Raw genomic sequence first — 6,463 nt, 5'->3', positions numbered from 1 at the left:
TTCTGTAGCGTGAGGCAGCTTGATGGACAGGATGCTACCTACTATCTCCTGTTTCTGTAGCGTGAGGCAGCTTGATGGACAGGATGCTACCTACTATCTCCTGTTTCTGTAGCGTGAGGCAGCTTGATGGACAGGATGCTACCTACTATCTCCTGTTTCTGTAGCGTGAGGCAGCTTGATGGACAGGATGCTACCTACTATCTCCTGTTTCTGTAGCGTGAGGCAGCTTGATGGACAGGATGCTACCTACTATCTCCTGTTTCTGTAGCGTGAAGCAGCTTGACGTACATGGACAGGATGCTACCCACCATCTCCTGTTTCTGTAGCGTGAGGCGGCTTGACGTACATGGACAGGATGCTACCTACTATCTCCTGATCCTGTAGCGTGAGGCGGCTTGACGTACATGGACAGGATGCTACTCTATTGCAGGGCCTTATCCCCAATCTATCGCCTTAATGCTGAGTGTTACTATTTCTTCTACTAGACTACTGAAGAGCTGCTATTACAAACACACACAACAATGGTGTACTATTTAAAACTATTTATTTAAACTGCTGCCACTATTCCCCATATTTCTTTGGGAATAACATTAATCCTTGACACAGCACATTTCATAATTTATACTCTTTATACTGCTTTTTATACTGTTATATATTTGATTTTGCTTTCACTGTGACGAATAGGAGTAAACGTTGATTTGATTTACGATTACGACTACTCTAGGTTGACTCTAAAATCCACATGTCCTGTGTATGTGTGAGTGTTCTGTGTATGTGTGAGTGTTCTGTGTGTGTGAGTGTTCTGTGTGTGTGTGTGTTCTGTGTGTGAGTGTGAGTGTTCTGTGTGTGTGAGTGTTCTGTGTATGTGTGAGTGTTCTGTGTATCTAAACTCAATCACTGTGTTTATGTAAACAACCTAATGTTGTTGTTTTTTTTTACAGAAAAGCAGAAGCTTAAAAAGGCAATATCCGTCCTGAAAAAAATAATAGCACTGCGATTTTAACCTCATAACAACACTTTTAAATCTGTTTAAATGAAGTAAAGGTTGCATGTTGAATCACTTTTCCCTCTTGGCCCCTTGCTTTTGCTGTTTGGGTTTACTACAGTTGGATATATTAGAACTGCATGGCTAAACATTACATAAGAAAGCCATTGAAGGCCCCTGCTTACTGTATGACATGCTGAGTGGTGTCCTCTGTTAACCCAAAGGCCTTTTATCTGATCACTATTCTTACTGATACCGGGGACATTGTTTGATGGTCAAGTCCTAAAAAGATACAGTGTACAAAACCTCTCTGTTTACGTTTGATATCCTGTCTCATTATGAGAAAACACACACACACACACACACACACACACACACACACACACACACACACACACACACACACACACACACACACACACACACACACACACACACACACACACACACACACACACATTTTTCTAACCTCGGGTTACCTAAATGTGTGTGTGTGAGACAGAGACAGTTCAAGTTACTGCAACGACACGGGTGGGGCACGATTCTGGTCCATTCAAATTTAAGTTAGTTAAAATACATTTATTTTCAATAATTTCTCAATAAACTGAAAAGGAGAAGTGATTTTATTTCAAACGTTTTTTCCATTTTGGAATTTTAAAAATTAAAATCACTTAATGAATTGACTGACTTCACAATTGGAATTGACCCCCAACCGTAATATGAAGATGTCAGTGTTTGCAGCTGTTACACAGAAGCAGTTGGCCCATCGCAAGTTGTGGCTTGCTGCCCACATCTTTACATGGGGGAAGAGAGGTCGTTGATTACGGAAACTCCCTGCATTGCTTCCTGTTGCGTGATAGATCTTACACAGACAGGACTGCCCCCTCTTTATCCCAAATCCTCCTCCACTCCATTAACCCCCTCAATTCAAATCAACTGGCATTCCAACGCTGTGACTCACTCCTCGCTAGAATACAAAGGATTCAAGGCGGTCCATTGGATAGAAACTGGAGAGGAAGAGAGGAGTTACCCCTCCTTCCTGGGGGAGGGAGGGGGCATGGGGGTGATGGGGGGTTGGGGGGGGTGGTGAGAGACAGCAGAGAGAGGAAGCCGATTAACAGAAAAGTTCCCCAGGAAGGAGGGTGTAAAGTATCTGAGAAGAAGTGTCTCAACTTGCATGAAGGGAGGGTGTGTGCAGAGAGATTAGTGGAGAGATTCCTATGTGCTTTTGCACAACATGGGAGGAAATGCAGAGTTCAATGAAAGACTGATAATGACCATATATTCTCATACTGTCATGTATTGTTGAGTGCGAGAGTCATAATCCTAGTGTAAAAAGATAATATATATATACACATATATATATATATATATATATATATATATATATATATATATATACTAATTCTCAGAATATTCATTGTATGATTTTTCAGATAATTTAAAAAGGAAATGAATCATCTTAAAGTTTCAATCAAATTGCCAGATTTTCGGTGGCATAGCTGGATAAGACTCTGTCAAGCGGAAGTGAGTTTGCAAAACAGAGGTTTTGAGATCCAGTCTTGGTTAAATTTGGTCAGGGAGGAAGTGGTACTGGTAAGAAAGCATTGTGATGTCTGTTACGCTATAATACACAGCAGTGTGATGTCTGTTACACTATAAGACACAGTAGTGTGATGTCTGTTACACTATAATACACAGTAGTGTGATGTCTGTTACACTATAATACACAGTAGTGTGATGTCTGTTACACTATAATACACAGTAGTGTGATGTCTGTTACACTATAATACACAGTAGTGTGATGTCTGTTACACTATAATACACAGTAGTGTGATGTCTGTTACACTATAATACACAGTAGTGTGATGTCTGTTACACTATAAGACACAGTAGGGTCTCTCACACAAATGTTTTTTGTCACATTTTAAAACATTCAACATTAATGATGCATTTGACCACCATGGGGAGACATGCAGTAACCGTGGCCCTTAGGTAACACGGCATCCTACTGCAGACAGTAACAGTATCCTACTGCAGACAGTAACAGTATCCTACTGCAGACAGTAACAGTATCCTACTGCAGACAGTAACAGTGGCCCTAGGTAACACGGTATCCTACTGCAGACAGTAACAGTGGCCCTAGGTAACACGTTATCCTACTGCAGACAGTAACAGTGGCCCTAGGTAACACGGTATCCTACTGCAGACAGTAACAGTGGCCCTAGGTAACACGGTAGCCTACTGCAGACAGTAACAGTATCCTACTGCAGACAGTAACAGTATCCTACTGCAGACAGTAACAGTGGCCCTAGGTAACACGTTATCCTACTGCAGGCAGTAACAGTGGCCCTAGGTAACACGGTATCCTACTGCAGACAGTAACAGTGGCCCTAGGTAACACGGTATCCTACTGCAGACAGTAACAGTATCCTACTGCAGACAGTAACAGTGGCCCTAGGTAACACGGTATCCTACTGCAGACAGTAACAGTATCCTACTGCAGACAGTAACGGTGGCCCTAGGTAACACGGTATCCTACTGCAGACAGTAACAGTATCCTACTGCAGACAGTAACGGTGACCCTAGGTAACACGGTATCCTACTGCAGACAGTAACAGTATCCTACTGCAGACAGTAACGGTGACCCTAGGTAACACGGTATCCTACTGCAGACAGTAACAGTATCCTACTGCAGACAGTAACAGTGGCCCTAGGTAACACGGTATCCTACTGCAGACAGTAACAGTATCCTACTGCAGACAGTAACAGTGGCCCTAGGTAACACGTTATCCTACTGCAGACAGTAACAGTATCCTACTGCAGACAGTAACAGTGGCCCTAGGTAACACGGTATCCTACTGCAGACAGTAACGGTGGCCCTAGGTAACACGGTATCCTACTGCAGACAGTAACAGTATCCTACTGCAGACAGTAACGGTGACCCTAGGTAACACGGGAGCCTACTGCAGACAGTAACAGTGGCCCTAGGTAACACGTTATCCTACTGTAGACAGTAACAGTGGCCCTAGGTAACACGTTATCCTACTGCAGACAGTAACAGTATCCTACTGCAGACAGTAACAGTGGCCCTAGGTAACACGGTATCCTACTGCAGACAGTAACAGTATCCTACTGCAGACAGTAACAGTATCCTACTGCAGACAGTAACAGTGGCCCTAGGTAACACGGTCAATAGGACTTATGTACTTAGGACTTATGTAAAGTTGTGCAAAGTGACTTAAAAAAATATATACATAATAATAATAATAATAATAATAATAATAATAATAATAATAATAATAATAATAATAATAATAATAATAATAATAATAATAATAATAGGAGTGACAAGGAAAAATAAATTGTTGAGAAAATAATGGTCTGGTAAAACAATGGGCTTGTATGCTAGAAAATCCCTGTTGGGCTGCTTCCTGTATAGTTCATTATGGTATGAACAAAATGGTTTGTATAATGGTAGTGTGAGAATGCTATGTTAATATTTTTTTTCAAAGCAATAAGAATAGTTCATGTTGTGCCAAAGGTGTGTCACTTAATCAGATAATAAAATAAAACAATTCTCAATTATTGCTTCTTGACATTTCTGATGTTCATTCTTGAAATTGTTTGAGACGTGACTAAACCTTTTAGTTTGTAAGTCAGTCAAAGATATTTGGCCTCCAGTGAGAAGTTCAGTATCGATGCAATACATTCTCATCGCTCCCTATCACTCATGCCATTGTATTATTCTTTATGAAAACACTCCCTCATGAACACACCCAGCCCAGCCTAATGGGAAAGCTGTGCAGGGGACTATAGTCTGCCTGTGACCAACAGCAACTTTAGAAGTCAGAGCACTTCCTCTTTCTTACATTCCATCACATTCTATTATGAAAGGATGTGGTCAACAATGATTGGCATGTGTGTCACGCTCACAAAGTCTTCTCAGTAAAAAGATCTCCAAAAGTTGTGGTAACTTAGAATGGTACAGGTTATGTTAATGTAGAATGGCACAGGTTATGTTGTCTTAGAATGGTACAGGTTATGTTGTCTTAGAATGGTACAGGTTATGTTAATGTAGAATGGCACAGGTTATGTTGTCTTAGAATGGCACAGGTTATGTTGTCTTAGAATGGCACAGGTTATGTTAATGTAGAATGGCACAGGTTATGTTGTCTTAGAATGGCACAGGTTATGTTGTCTTAGAATGGCACAGGTTATGTTGTCTTAGAATGGCACAGGTTATGTTGTCTTAGAATGGCACAGGTTATGTTGTCTTAGAATGGCACAGGTTATGTTGTCTTAGAATGGCACAGGTTATGTTAATGTAGAATGGCACAGGTTATGTTGTCTTAGAATGGCACAGGTTATGTTGTCTTAGAATGGCACAGGTTATGTTGTCTTAGAATGGCACAGGTTATGTTGTCTTAGAATGGCATAGGTTATGTTAATGTAGAATGGCACAGGTTTTGGGAACTTAGAATGGCACAGGTTATGTTAATGTAGAATGGCACAGGTTATGTTGTCTTAGAATGGCACAGGTTATGTTGTCTTAGAATGGCACAGGTTATGTTAACTTAGAATGGCACAGGTTATGTTGTCTTAGAATGGCATAGGTTATGTTAATGTAGAATGGCACAGGTTATGTTAACTTAGAATGGCACAGGTTATGTTAACTTAGAATGGCACAGGTTTTGGGAACTTAGAATGGCACAGGTTATGTTAATGTAGAATGGCACAGGTTATGTTGTCTTAGAATGGCACAGGTTATGTTGTCTTAGAATGGCACAGGTTTTTGGGAACTTAGAATGGCACAGGTTATGTTAATGTAGAATGGCAGAATGGCACAGGTTATGTTGTCTTAGAATGGCACAGGTTATGTTGTCTTAGAATGGCACAGGTTATGTTAACTTAGAATGGCACATGTTATGTTAACTTAGAATGGCACAGGTTATGTTGTCTTAGAATGGCATAGGTTATGTTGTCTTAGAATGGCACAGGTTTTGGGAACTTAGAATGGCACAGGTTATGTTAATGTAGAATGGCACAGGTTATGTTGTCTTAGAATGGCACAGGGCACATTATGTTGTCTTAGAATGGCACAGGTTATGTTAAATGGCTTAGAATGGCACATGTTATGTTAACTTAGAATGGCACAGGTTATGTTGTCTTAGAATGGCACAGGTTATGTTGTCTTAGAATGGCACAGGTTATGTTGTCTTAGAATGGCATAGGTTATGTTAATGTAGAATGGCACAGGTTTTGGGAACTTAGAATGGCACAGGTTATGTTAATGTAGAATGGCACAGGTTATGTTGTCTTAGAATGGCACAGGTTATGTTGTCTTAGAATGGCATAGGTTATGTTAATGTAGAATGGCACAGGTTTTGGGAACTTAGAATGGCACAGGTTATGTTAATGTAGAATGGCACAGGTTATGTTAATGTAGAATGGCACAGGTTATGTTGTCTTAGAATG

Source organism: Oncorhynchus keta, chromosome 14 (genome assembly GCF_023373465.1).
Source record: "Oncorhynchus keta strain PuntledgeMale-10-30-2019 chromosome 14, Oket_V2, whole genome shotgun sequence".
NCBI classification, from domain to species: domain Eukaryota; kingdom Metazoa; phylum Chordata; class Actinopteri; order Salmoniformes; family Salmonidae; genus Oncorhynchus; species Oncorhynchus keta.
Note: the sequence above shows the minus strand (reverse complement) of the source record.